We start from the raw sequence: 15,432 nt of genomic DNA on the forward strand, positions 1-15,432 counted from the left end.
GCATCGTTTGGATTTTAACGATTCTGATTCCGATTCTTCCTTTCGATTCCGGTTCTTATCAATCCTCGATTCTGATTCTTTGAGTGGTGGAGTTGAAACGGGTCACATGCTTATTTCACAAATACGAGGAAAGTTTTATTTTGATTCACTCGTAGTTTGCTGTTTTACAGGGCTTTTTCAATGTAAAATAAAGCCACGCTAGAGCACCACTTACCATGCTCATGGCTGCAACACAACAGGCACCTGGCCGCTTCGGAAACCAAAACTTGCGCATATTAAATTTGGAACCCATGATCAGATTTGAAACTAAATCCTCCAAACGATTCCAAACGATTTCAATAAAGAAACGATTCCAATGGAATCATAATTTTTTAAACGATTCCAAGTAGGAATCTGTTCTCGATGCCCAACCCTGGTTATCAGAGACAGTTTGATGCTTTCATGCAGCTGTTCTCGTTTATTTAGGATCTCAATAAAAAAAAATTCCATTAAAGTCTGTACCATGTTATGCAGGTATGCTAATGGTGAAATAGCGCCACCTTGTGTTGCAAAGAGTTGTTAGATGTTATTAGATGATAATGTCAGAAAAGAACCTATTGTCCTGTTTACATTTGTGTTTTGGGAAAACTTTTAATGTAGTACAAATACAAATCCCAAGGAGTGATATTTTTCTTTGTGTTGGTTTAATCATTGGACTGCTCACTTTGGTACACAAAAGCATTTGTTGTACTTTCAGTTTTGATCAGAAATGCACTGATTTTGCATGCACTGAAGTCCTGTAGTTATTAGGTGTTTACCTGTTTAATATTGGGAGACTGTTACATGCATAGAATTAGCTCACAGAAATGTGGTTTTATTTTTTATTTATATTTTTCCATGTCATTTTCTATAGTTAAATAAAACACAACTTTCTTGTTTAGCTACTGTTTTGTACTTGAATGTGCATTGAATAATTGTTCTAATGGAGCTGAATAAACCCAGTGAGTGTTCTTTTAAAGTATGTTTGTGGTGGGTTTGCCTTTATTAGATTGTAACAGCAAAAATAGATAAGAAATGGGGGAGAGAAAAGGCCACAGGTTGGACCCAAACCTGGGCAGCTGCAACAAGGACCCATTCAAGGAAATTGGTTTCTTTAATTTAAGTGAACTTGAAAAATGAGTGAGCAGAACTAAACTTGTTAAGTTGTAGGTATTTAGTAATTCTAAGTGGGGTTTATATCAAGCAATCCACACAAAATGAAAAAATTAAGTTAACACTAAGCATGGCTATTAAGTTGCATGAACATAAAAGAACCGTGTTAATGGTACTACTTGATTTAGTACTGCACACTTAAAATAAACAAGCTTTTCTAACTCACTAATCTTAAGATTACTTTGCTTAATTTTTTTGAGGCAACGAGTTTGCATACTTTTTTTTAAGTAAGGTCAACTAATTACATTTTACAGTGAAATATATTTATTATTCAGTACAACAGATCATTGCAGTGTCTGGGGTTTCATATATGGAACAATATTTGTTTTCTTAACTATAAACCAGCAACTTATTAACAGCTCATTCTCTTTTTAACCTGTCTTTGGGGATCAATGATATTTTGAGACAACTTTGAACTAATTTGGACTGAACTGTCTTTCAATATTCACCCTGTAGAACCATTTGTATTATATTTGCTACGCAAGTTTGTGAAACCTCTATTCTATCAAGTTATCAGTAATTTCCTTAAACACCTGTTGTATATAATCTGATACATGTATTCTGCCCTCTAGTGGATTATCATTCCACTACAAGCAGTGGAAGGGATTTTTTTTTTTACCTTTTCAAAATGGCTGCCGTCATTAAATCCTCCACACACTTTTGGCAGGGAACAAATTGCTAATTTTCATATAGTTATGGTAAGAATATTATTACTCATTTTTTTAAATAAATATCTTCTTTATTGAAACAATGCATAATTACTTAAAAATTCATTATTTATATTACAGTTAAATTGTGTTAAAAATGTATGTATCAAATTTGATACTGCAGGTATTTAGGTTCTTTATCCCTGAACTTTCAAGTCACATTTTTGTAATGTAATCTACATCATGCCTACCCCTATACAACACACACTATTTTGATGATTTAATTAATGTAATTAATGACTAAAATTCCATCTTAAAATACATTTTGGGTATTTTCAAAATAACAATAACATAATCGCTATTCTAAGTCCACCAATTTGTGTCTTTTTAGATGTCAAAAAGACTAGAAGAAGAATTAGTGTATTGAAAATGTCATCAGCATGATAGTAGATGGCAATTCAAGTGACATGGTGCAATTAGGGGAAGATGATGATGCTGAGGAAGAATGGACTCCTAAGTCTATGCATGATAATGGAAGTTCAGATAGGAGTGATGAGGAAGACTATCAAGATGAAAGTGTAGCTGTTACAAGCATGGAAGTTGAGGTCCCAAAAACAACACATTTTTGTACTTAAAATGAACATTGTTGTGAGCAAAACGTTGCCCAAAATGCCCAATGTATCAAATATGATACAAAAAAATATATCATAAACAAATACATATGGCAAAAAAAATTTGGGGGATTTTGTAAGAAGGTTTAATAAACATCTAAATTCCAAAAAAATAAAATTTTCTGGTTATTTTTTCATGTGTCAGGCTTTACAGGGTTCATTAAAAATACAACTGAAATGTTGAGTTATTGGGAAGTTCAGAGATGTTTGGTAGTGTATCTATCTGCAGTGTAGAGTTTTATTATCTGCACACAACTGGATTAAGCAGCATTTTTGAGACAATATCTAAGTTTTTAGTTAGTGGTTAGTTAGTTAGTTGGATACTTGTCTTTATCTCTTGTATTTGTTTTTTTTTATATTTGTAAGACTTCATCATAACCATCACTAGCAAATAATAATAGTAAATTGATCACAAATTAAACTTAATTTTAAGTTATTTAATGTTAAAAAAATGAAATGATAATAATGTTTACTCATTATTAGTTATGCTATAATTTGTTGTTTTGACAATTTATTGTTTCACGCTTATTTTGATATTGTGTTTGTTAATTATTAAGAAATAAATTATAAACCATCAATAAACATTATTTGGATGGCTTTCATAAAGTTGCAACTGGTGTTTATAATACCTTGTTAATGGTTAATACTCTGTAAAGCATGTATACACATTATTTACATATTATCAGTGCACAAAGAATTTTTAAATATTCTTAAATTACTTTATATGCCATGTTCTTTTAACTGTTGTGGAAATCCACATTTGGATGAATTGTTCAGAGTGAAGACACATTTTCAGAGTACAACTCACATAAATGTTTGCATGAGTTACTTTAATATGATTACCAGCGGTGGAAGGTAACTAAGTACATTTACTGCAGTACTGTACTTCAGTCCAAATGTTGAGGTACTTGTACTTTACTTGAGTGTTTTCTTTTCATGCCACTTTCTACTTCTAATCCGTTACATTTCAGAGAGAAATATTGTACTTTTTACTCCACTACATTCATCTGACAGCTTTAGTTACTAGTTACTTTACACATTAAGATTCCTGCACACAAAACACATTATTATATAGTTTATAAAATCTGATGTTTTATTGAAATGATTAGACCATTAAACATACAACTATTTGGATCCTTTACACTTTCTAAAATGGGAGGATGTTTCTTTACTTTTAATACTTTAACTACATTTTCCTGATGATACAGACTTTTACTGAAGTAACATTTTCACTGCAGGAATTTAACTTGTAACAGAGTATTTTTACAGTGTGGTATTAGTAATTTTACTGCAGTAAAGTATCTAAATACTTCTTCCACCGCTGTAGATCTGTAATATGTGGGGGGCTGTGTTACCGCCCTGACACACCAAGAAGATCGGCAGTCGACCTAGTTTTTTGCGGTGTGTCCCGCACTGTCGCCACATGTCAGCTTCCGTCTGCCTTTTGGACAAACGCTGTTAAATTGTAGGTATCACGGGTATATCTAACGGCCGCCTGCCGGGATGGGAGAGGTATTTCCTCTTATGCAGGGGCAGAACATACCTGGCAGTTGGCCGTCAGCTTTACTCTTTGGGGTGTGTGTCAGTGCATTTTTTTGGCCAAGACAAAAGTGGTGTGAGGCGACATCACAATTGGCCTTGTTGTTTTTCAGGAAATGTCTTGTGCACATCTGAGCACAGTCGGAGCCCCGAGGGCAGGGGAAGGGGTTAGGCGGAGCCCCGAGGCCAGGGGAAGGGGTTAGACGGAGCCCCAAGGGGATACTACTTTCAAATCTTGCTAGCTGTTCCACATTACAAACCCTGCCTTTAACATAAATACTGGGCTCCCCCAAACGTTTGGGACATTAGACTGTGTTCTGACTTCTTCCACCGCTGACGATCACATTGGTGGGATTTTACCACTCCTTGGCAAAACAAGGGGTGTGAGGTGCCATGTGCCAGATGGTGTCCAGGGCAGACATGTCTGGGTTGTGCACAGACATTGTCAAGGGAAAGAAAGGGGAAATCCCCATAATGAGTTACTAATATCGTAAATTTACATGTACATGTTGCTGACAAATCTGCAGTTTAGATGTTTAAAGCACATGAAATACTGAAGAGGGTTGAAGTGGCATTTCAAATGAAGATTTGAACTTCCACTTTAAATGTAAGCACTGAATGAAGTTTCTCAACCTCTAAGGGAGACAGCAGCCACCCTGTTGAGAAAATCCAATTCAGCCCCTTGTACCGGGGATCTAGTTCTTTTGGTCATGACCCAGCCTTCATGACCATAGGTTAGGGTAGGAAAAAAAGTTGCAGTAAACGGTGCGGTAAAGTGAATTTAATACCGCTGCGCCGATTCTCCGGCCAATTTCCCGCTCCATTGTCCCCTCCCTCACGATCAAGACCCTGAGGTACTTGACCTCCTTTACTTGGGATAAGAACTCATTCCCCACCGGGAGTAGGCACTCCATTAGTTTCCTGCTGAGAACCATGGCCTCAGGTTTAGAGGTGTTGATCTAATAGATAGTCAAACCTCAGATTGAGGTATAAACGGTTAATTGGTAACATCACTAGGCTGGTTGCACAGCGATTTCTTAGGATCAAAAATCTGTAACAATGAACACAAAATGTGTCCAGCATGGTGAAGAACTGCTAACTTTAGCATCTTTTGTTGTACTGAAAGGGTGGATTAACCTGCACCTGGTTTTATCTGCTGGATGATGCCACAGGGACTCCCTGCAGTTTCCATGAGTCTCGTTCAATGGGAAGCCAGGATCAGAATTCAAACCTAAAAGTAACACTTACTGTAGGTGGGACCTTCAACGTCTGGAGTTTTTGGAGCCTGTTGGCTGTCCATGCTGTCTCTACAATTCCTTTGAAAGGGGAGGCCACATGTTTGCAGAGTTTTCTTTTTGTTTAAAACGTCCACATGGTTAGGTTCCCACATTATCTGGGCTGCAACTACAGAGAATAATTTAAACAGATTACAGATTGCACAATGTTAGTTTTTCCAAAAGACTGAGACTGTATTTATTTACTTTGGAGTAACTGTAATTATGTTTTTAATAATGACTTCATAATGAGCTGCGGCAATGGAAATGTGATTTTTATTTTATATTATACCTAGAGAATGGTAGTATTTTGTACATGTAAGAGCTTATACTGTATATTGTTATATGGTTATGTTGTTATGTTTAGTGTATATGTGTTATGTTGTGTTGTGTTTTAGTTATATGATTTAGAAGATGTTATGTGCACTTCTGTATTTGTCTTCATTGTCTTCATTGTTGTACAGCTTTGATGTTAATATTTTGTTAAAAATTAAGAGCCCAGGAAGAAAAGCTGCTGCTTAATGGAGTAGCTAATGGGGATCTAAATAATAAACAAATAAACAAATTAGGCTAACAGGCAGCCTGCAGCAGCTTCATATTTACTGTACATTATTTTTTATTTTCCTAGGATAGCAAAGGCATGACCTACTCTGCCTTTGATCAGCTTACCCTGGTATTCTTGCACTAACCAATCCCACTCCTCTTCTAAAACTAACCAAAGTAACCAACCTAACCTAACGAAGGCAACCAATACTAGCTATCAGAGGCACAGCAGGGTGGGGTATGACTTTATCATTGGCAAAAATTGGCTTACCATAGAGATATGATAGTGGAATCAATCTGAATCTAAACATCTGACTGACAACCTGCTGTCATAGATTTGAGTATTTGACATAACATCATGACAGAGGCAATTCTTACTATACTAACATCTATAAATTTTTTCCAGCAAATGAAAAACCAGAGCTGAGGATCATCCTGCTTGGGATAGTCAGAGTTGTGAAGAGTTTTTCAGGAAACAAAAATACTGGAGAAGGACCTATTCCACTCAAAGCCCGGTCTATCTGCTGTCACAGAGAAGTGCCAGAAGGAAATGGGGGATATTAATAACCAAAATGTGGTTGTTGTTGATACTCCTGGTCTGTTAAGCATTGACAAAACAGAAGCGGAGATTGTGAGAGAGATCAAGACATCCATCAAACTTGCCAAACCTGGTCCTCATGTGTTCCTGATTGGGCTGAGTGTGAGAGATAAATACACAAAGAAAGAAGAAGACATGGTGAAAAGCGTTTGCGATACTTTTGGCAAAAACACAATGGATTACACTATGGTGTTGTTCACCCATGGATAAGTTCTACAAGGTACCAAGATAGAGGACTTTTAACTTCAAGATCCAAATCTCCATAAGCTAATCAATAAGTGCGATTATGGATACCATCTTCTTGACAAGCCCGAACAGGTCCCTGAGCTACTGAAGAAGATCAACGATAAGGTTCAGGCAGAAGAAGGAAGATACTACACCGCTGAGATGCTCCAAGAGGCTGAAACTGCCTTACAACAACAGGTACAAAATGCCCCAGAAGGAGGAACCCAGTCCAAACAAGCTATTGTTCAAACTACAGTTTTTTCTGGTATGGGTGTTGGATGTCTGTTTGGGTATCTTGCTGGTGAGGGTCAGATAACGTCTACCATGGGAGCAGCACTAGGAGCCGTAGGGGGTGGACTCCTGTGTGCTGCAATGATGGTGTAGTTTGTATATTTAGTTATTTCTGTTTTGTTTTAATGCCTTTTAATTCAGAGTAGCCAATGTTTAATAAACAAGGGCCATTTTCACAGTAGGTGAGTTAGCTATGTTTGCTGGTGATTGGTTGTGGGCTAACCTAAACCTTTTATGTTTCTGGAATAATAAATAATATCACCCAGTTTAGATGAATGTAGAATACGCAAAGTCGTCTTTCAGATACTACACTCAACACTTTTCTAATACAACAGCCTTCATAAAGAGTTTAACAGTTTTGTGTCACTGCTCTAGTGTTTATCCTTTCTATGTTGTAATAATTATGTTATACATTTTGGTAAATTCACTCATAAATGCTCATTGGTTTCTCACTTTTGAATGAGCTGATAAGTCTGCGGTTATACATTTTAATAAATGGATTTTAAACCAAACATCTGTTCATTTCTAGAAAACATCAGGGATTGACTTAAAAATATAGCTGCAAGCAGCAATGAGGGGGCCAAGCAGTACACTAGCAGGAATGGCGTTGCCATGGCATGAGCAAGCACTCACAGCAACTTTGATGACAACTGGATAAAGAATGGCTGAGATATCAGCTCATTTACTTTGTTAGAGTGTCCCTAGAGGCAAAATTACACCAATGTCCTAGTACGTTCTCACAATCAAGTGCCAAGTCCCTGTACCAAGTTCGATTTTGATACGTGAAAGCCTCCCTGAGATATGAGTTCACTTTCTGTTTAGCGGCTTCGCCGTCGATTCCGATTGTCTGTGATGGGTAAACGCTTTCGAATATCAATGTGCAATGAAATAACTTTTGTGCAGCTTGATCTGAAAATCATCTGTGCCAAGTTTCGTGAAAACCTGAGAAATTTTGTGACCTGTGAAAACTTTTTTTTGATGAAATCCAATTTGGAGGCCGGATCAATTACGTTGACGTCAGAAATTGGCATGTGTTGGCCTTAGACCAAAACGTACTTTTGCTAATTACAGCGCCGCCTATAGGTCTAAGGTCACCAAAGTTCTTGAGCCTCTTCTGAATCGGGCCCTGTACCTATGTACTAAGATTGGTGTTGACACGTGAAAGACTTGACAAGATATGAGTTCACTTCCTGTTTGGCGGCTTCACCGTTGTTTTCAATTGGCTGTGAGGGGGCAAACACTTTCGAATATCAATACGCAATGGAATAACGTTTGTGAGGCATGGTCTGAAGATCATCTGTGCCAAGTTTCATGAAAATCTGACCAATTTTCTGACCTGTGAAAACGTTCTAGTGTTTTTGATCAAATCCAATATGGCGGAAGGTCCAACATGGTGGATATTGACTTTTTTAGTGCCGATACGATATCTTTTCATCAGCCTTAGCTGATAATCAATAAGCGTTGCCGATTTTCTTAAGGATATTTGGAGCCGATACTGCTTTTGCTCCCTCAATTTACATCATAAAAATGACACAATGACGATAACAAATGTTACAAGTCTCAGTTTAAAAAAGGAACATTTATTGAACTTAAAAAAATATTTAACAAATAGTAAAAGCAGGTGAGGTAGAACAAATAAAAAAAGAGTTCAGTGCTGAAAATACTGAAAATAAATATTTAAGTATAAATAAAATAATTACAGTGTAATTATTGCAATGTTTTTATTATTGCAATAGTGTATTTATTACACTATTATACCCACTTCTTACCCCACACACCCCTCACTGAAAGTTCTTAATACTCCCAGTTTAGGAGCTGCAGGTTGTAATGGGGGAAACAGAGACGCTCTGCATTTTCTCCGGTCAGCCTATTCCTCTTTTTCTCATATATCTGTCTGACCTTGCTAAATACCCCCTCACTGGGAACAGAGGAGGGGGGTGGACTGAGAAATGTTCTGGCTAGTGGTGCCAGAAGGTGCAAGCGGGATGCATTTTGTTTCCACCATGCAAGTGGTTGGCCCATCTGTCTGTCAATCAACGGCTCCCATAGGTATTGATCCAGCTGCTGAGTGAAAAGCTGCTCCTCCTCATCATCAGCCTCCTCAAAGGTCCTTGTGCCCCCAGAAGGTTGCCATACATCTGTTCAAGCATGTCATACAGAATAACGTCTTCCTCCTCTTCTTCCTCCACCCTTATCCATTTTGGATCTGGGCCTTGATCGTCTGAGGAAGTCCTTTTCCGTTTCTTAGCCTCAGACAGAGTGGCATGCTCATCCTTTATCCAGTCTTTTGCATTGCTCAGTGTGCCTGGTGCCAAGGCATGACCCCTGTAACGAGGATCTGCACCCTCAACTTCAAGTAGCATTTTTAGGACGGTGATGCTGGGAATTATGCACGATATTGATGAGTCTGATATGCTCATTTCCAGTGTTACCTGTTCAAGCGGGCTCAGTGTGTCAATCAAATTGCCCACAAGAGTTCAGTGATCTGCTGTTGAGATTGATATCTTTCCATGTTTCCTTGCATATACAGTAAGTGCCCGTTTCTGCTCCAGCATGCTCTCCGACAAGTGAAGAGTGGAGTTCCAGCATGTTGGCACCAACTGGATTATTCTGTGCTGGGGGAGGTCAAGTTCTTTTTGAATGTCCTTCAAACACTGTTTCGCCAGTATCAAATGGTTAAAATGGGTAGCAGAAGACTTGCAACAATGTCCATCACTGCTCGCTGTCTGTTGATCCTGTCATTTACCACCAGCTGAAGTGTGTGAGCACTGCAGTTGAGATCGGGTACTTTGGTGAGTCTCATCCCTTTAATCATATTGGCGCCGCTATCGCGAAGCACAAGCACAACTCTCTCTGTGCCGATGTCCCAATGCCTCAGCAGACTGAGGAACACCTCGCTGATATAGTCACCTGTGTCACTGTCAATGAAATGACAGGTCAGGTTCATTAGGGATTCTGTGTCTCCAGACCAACAATCCGTTGTTAATGCCAAATAGGGGCCTGCATTTTCTAACATGACCAGCTCCTTGATTTTGTTTTCTACTTTTGTGTGAACATCTTCAAAGAGGTCAGTGCGATAGTACTTTTCTATTTTGAGGGAGTATCTGGGCTTAAGCAATGCCACCAACCTTTTAAAACCAACACCAGAGACAACTGTAAATGGATGATTGTCTCTGGCAATCATCTCAACTATGGCAAGATCAACTTGTTTTGGACCTGGTGTCAGAATTACCCCATTTCCTTTTGGCATCGAACATCTGCACAATATTAGGCTGTGTTGAACTTGCTGCAGAAGTAGAAGCTACTGCTCGATCATCCTTTTCTTTTTGTGCTTCATTATAGGCCTCAAGTGGCTCCACATATTTGAAGTATGTTTCGTCTTTGCCTTTTCAGCTCCGATGCTCATCAATATATTGCAGATGTTGCAGCGAGCCTTAACTGGAGTAGGCTGCGTAAAATGCTGCCACACTGGATTTGTACTTTTCAGAATCTGCTCTGCCATTTCTTTAAAAAGAATAAACAAAAACACAGATCAGTGTCACTTCTGCAATCATCTTACATTCATATCACCCAAATTATGTGTGCAATGTGCATCATATGCGCTGCAAATGGTTAACTGTGCAAGGGTAAAAGGCTTTCATCAACATCTACAACACAGCCTTGATGATGCATTGCTTTGTGACATATTATAAGACAGATATAATCAGGTCATCACAAAATGTCCTTCGTCAACACATTTAAATAATTTAAGAAAACAATAAACCTGAAAAGTAGCCATTGAAATAAAGTGCTTGATTTGAAATTTAAGGCTGCCATGGTTTCAATTTTTCTACATAAAATAAAATGAGCATGTCTAAGGCTAATATGCCGCCTAATATGCAAAGACAACACGCTAGTAGGTCTAAACGAAAATGTAAAATAAGCTGCCAGATTTGTGAACCACAAAACATAAATCAGCAGAGGAAAATAATGATGTGATGTCAGATGCACATTAAGGCGAGACACTACAGGTGAATAGGGTACAATTTCAAAATAATAGATATAACCATGAAACTTCCTCAGTTGATTACTTACACAAGTATATAAAAAATGTATTAAAAGTTTTTTTAAATTTGTATGTTAATTATGCAGTTAAAAGATGCTTTGAAGTTTAAAACTTACCGTTGTCTTGAAGAGCAGGCTTCCAGCACTCTGCTACTGGGGGAGAGGCAGTGCATGGTCTGAGATTGTGAGTGAAGCCCACAGGCACGTCCTCTGCGCCGCTGCGTTAGATCCACAAGTCTCGCTCCATTGTCCAATATCTACTTGTTCTAAACACTTTTCTCTGGGCCAGTATTCAGTTGTACAGCCTGGAACACTGCATTTACGACCGTGGTTCATTTTCGGGCGTAAGGACTTCCGGTTTAGGTTTTCAAATCAGATTTAGATCACTTCCATATGTGGTCCTGAATCAGACCTAGGTCGGACTTTTTTTCAATGCAGTTGCAGTGTGAACAACCAAGGCGGATTTGATGCAACTTTTACGTCAATCTACATTGACATTTGTCACAATTATGCGCCAGTTGGAGTTAGCTCTAGACACAGACAGTCATATTAAAAACTTGACTAGACCTACAAAATGGAGAACAGTGATCGACCAAGTCAGTGGAGGGAGAGTGAGGTGTTAGACCTAATTAGTGTATGGGGAGATACTTCAATTCAATCAAAACTAGACATCTGTAGTGAATTTGCAGCAATAACCCTGCAAAAGGCCAAACTAGCTAATTTGGCTCTCTTTCTCTTCATTCTTTTCCTCCTCAGCACTTGCTCATTAATGTTACAGCTGCCATTACACAAACATTTTGAAATAAAAGGGAAAATGCTTACTTCCTCCATAACCTCCCCAACTTTAGTGCAACAGCGTGCTGCGTCTGATGTCATTGTTATTGGTCTTTTGCGTATGCGGGTAAGTTCGAAACCGCAAACAGTTCACACTGGAATCTGATATAGGCCACATTTTAAAAGGTAATGTGAACAACCAAACAAAAAATCGTATCTAAGCAAAAAATCTGAATTAAGCATTAAAACTTGCGGTGTGAACGTAGTTAGCGTCTACCATTACATAGAATTTCATTTGAAGTTAAATTAACCCAACGTAATTGTTTCATTGCTAGATTTGAATCTTACCATCACTTCCAGGCCTTTTGGCCACTTCTGCAGTCAGCTGCAACTCTGTGTTCTCCAAATCTGGACTTTCAGAAAAAAACAACCTTCACAAATAATGCAGGGTAATAAGTTATTCTGTTCTCTCTCTCTCTCTCTCTTTCTAACATGTGACCTTATTAACCTCTTTTCTCCATTTACAATACCTTAAAACATAAAAACCGTGCACAATATTTATCCCACTAACAATTGTTTTTCTTAATTCTTTCTTTCTGAGTTTAGCTTATGGTATGATAATACGATAATGTGGTAATGTGAACAGCCAAACAAAAAATCGGATCTAAGCAAAAAATCAGAATTAAGCATTAAGACTTGCGGTGTGAACGTAGTTAGCGTCTACCATTACATAAAATTTCATTTGAAGTTAAATGGTATATTATATTATGATGGTATCATAATATAAGATTGTAATGTTTTATTAAGAGTGAAAGTCTTATATTCTTTATTGATTAGTATGCCAAACTGTTCTCTAATAATAATAATAATACATTTAATTCATATAGCGCTTTTCAAAGACTCAAAGTCCATTTACAGAGGAGGTAGATTACAAAAACAGAACAAAACAAAACAAAACAAAACAAGCTGAAGGGAGTGGGTAGATCAAAGATAACGCCAAGGTTGTGGGCCTGGGGAGATGGAGAGACAATGGTGCCGTCGATAGTGAGAGTGGGGTTATTGGTTTTGCTGAGTGTGGATTTGGAGCCTATGAGGAGGAATTCTGTTTTATCGCTGTTGAGTTTGAGGAAGTTGTGTTGCATCCAGGTTTTAATATCTGACAGACAGGAGTTGATGTGGGAGAGGATTTGGTGCTGAGGTAGATCTGGGTGTCATCAGCATAGCAGTGGAAGTCCAGGTTAAAGTGGCGGAGTATCAGACCAAGAGGGAGGATGTAGATGATGAAGAGGAGGGGGCCGAGTACGGAGCCTTGGGGAATGCCTTGAGTGACTGTGGCTGTGGCAGAGGTATGGTTATGGAGAGAGATGAAGTGGGATCTGTTGGATAGGTAGGAGTGGAGCCAGCTGAGTGCAGTACCTTCGATAAAGTAATAATAAAGTAAATAAAATATATAACTTACAATGTATAAACAACAAAGGATATACTTGGACTGCAATGAATAAATCACCATACATCACAACATGTGGTATTTTAACATACACACACACACACATACACACACACATATATATATATATATATATATATATATATATATATATATATATATATGTATATTATTTATCTTTCACCACTTTTAACTGTAACACATAAAGTTACCATAACCAGTTTTAAACAGCATTTAAATATGTTCCCGCTTAAACCATGAAAATTAAGCCCTACTAATTTAAACATAAAATGTATATTTGACTCATTCGAGAGAAACGGTCTCCCTCTCATTCACAGCTAGGATTCTAATAACGGAACAACTTATTAGTGTTGTCACATATAAATGATCAATATTTTAGGACTGTTTTGTGACATTTCTTACCATGAATTGCTTAGTTGGCACTGTGCATCCAGCACGTTACACAGCATATAATCTCAACGGCAAACCGTGCTAATTATCTCTCTCTATCTCTTCAGATGACAATGTGGAAACACCTGCAGCTACACCTCTAATTTAGTGCTTCTCAAAGTTTTTACAACAATGTACCCACTTTGTGATACGTTTACAGCCAACTAACGTTACCCACTTGACCAGCGCAACACATTTTTGGTAGAAAAAAAGCCTATAATAAGAGATAATGTTACATTACAGCACTGAACTATCAGTGTCTGATTCACTAACAGAAAAACTGTCACTTTTTCCGATGTTTTTGTCCATTTGTTTGTCACTTTTTTCCAAGTTTTTTGATAGTGTCGAATTCACTAACAGAAAAACACACATGCTATTTTAAATGTTTAAAATCTATTATATAGTGTATATATACACATAAATATGTATGTGTATATATACACTATATAATAGATTTTGTGTGTATATCTATTTATGTGTATATACAGTATATATATAATGTAAACAGTGGTGCTGGACTTGATAGAATAACAAACTGGTTTATGTTCTTATGTATCATCTTGCTAATTTATTCAACATGTTTTTGACTACATGTCAGTTTTCAGCTATCTAGAAATGTGCACGCATCACACCACTTCATAAAACTGGAGATGTACGTAATTCAAACAATTATAGACCTATATCCATTATATGTTCTATTGCTAAAGTCACTACTAATAATATCCTATCACAATTTCAATCCGCCTTCAGGTCATCACTCTACAACTACTGTCCCTACTTAAATATGTTTTGTGCTGCACATAATGGTGAACTCACAGGTGCCATCTTTATTGATTTAACTAAAGCTTTTAATTTTGTTGATCGTTATCTCGTTTTAGATAAGTTCCATGATGTCGGCCTCTGTGAAAATGCAGTTTTGTGGTTTAATTCATACTTGCATAATAAAACTTAAACAACATAAAACAATGTATAGTCCTACATGAAAGTAAATCAGATTTTTTGATTCAAGACAGAGGAGTGCCTCAAGGCTCAACATTGGGACTACTGCTTTTTATATATATTATATATATATATATATATATATATATATATATACAATTTCTAACAAATGTTGTGTTCAACTTCATGCCGATGACACTGTCATACACATATCTAAACAATCTACCACAAATTCAAGCTTCTCTTCAGTCTGACTTCATTATCCTACAAGATTGACTTTTACATAATAAATTACTGCTTAACAAAACAAAGTCCTATTATAATATCTTTGGTATCAGAAAAAAACTCAAATCGAAACCTGGTTCCTGTATAATAACCTGTAATGATGGCACTTCTCTGCATAAAGTTGATAAGATTAAATATCTTGGTGTATGGCTTGATACTGAACTCTCCTTCAATTATGCATCAAGTAAGTATTACGTAAAGTGAACTTTGGAATCAACATTTTATATTGAGCTCGGAATTGCTTGTTCGTATAAAACTTGCCTCTCAACTTACCCTTCCAATTCTTGACTATTGTGATGTTGTTTATCAAAATGCATTTAACTCAGACCTTGTTCCACTTAACACAGTATATAATAGACTTTGCAGATTTGTCCTTGGATGTCCTTATCTCACTCATCACTGTATAATGTATAATGCACTTAATTATAATGTATAATGCACTTAATTGGCCATCTCTAAGTAGTAGAAGACATACTCACTGGCTTCAACTTATACTTAAATGTATTTATTTCAA

At 37.2% G+C, this 15,432-nt stretch overlaps 1 pseudogene; it reads right to left on the reverse strand.

Moving 5' to 3' along the window:
* Nucleotides 1-9,012: 9,012 nt before the first annotated feature.
* LOC114570224 (zinc finger BED domain-containing protein 4-like) lies at nucleotides 9,013-10,481 on the reverse strand (annotated as a pseudogene).
* Between the last annotated feature and the right edge of the window lie 4,951 nt (nucleotides 10,482-15,432).

The sequence above is a fragment of the Perca flavescens genome, chromosome 15, assembly GCF_004354835.1.
Source record: "Perca flavescens isolate YP-PL-M2 chromosome 15, PFLA_1.0, whole genome shotgun sequence".
Taxonomy (NCBI): domain Eukaryota; kingdom Metazoa; phylum Chordata; class Actinopteri; order Perciformes; family Percidae; genus Perca; species Perca flavescens.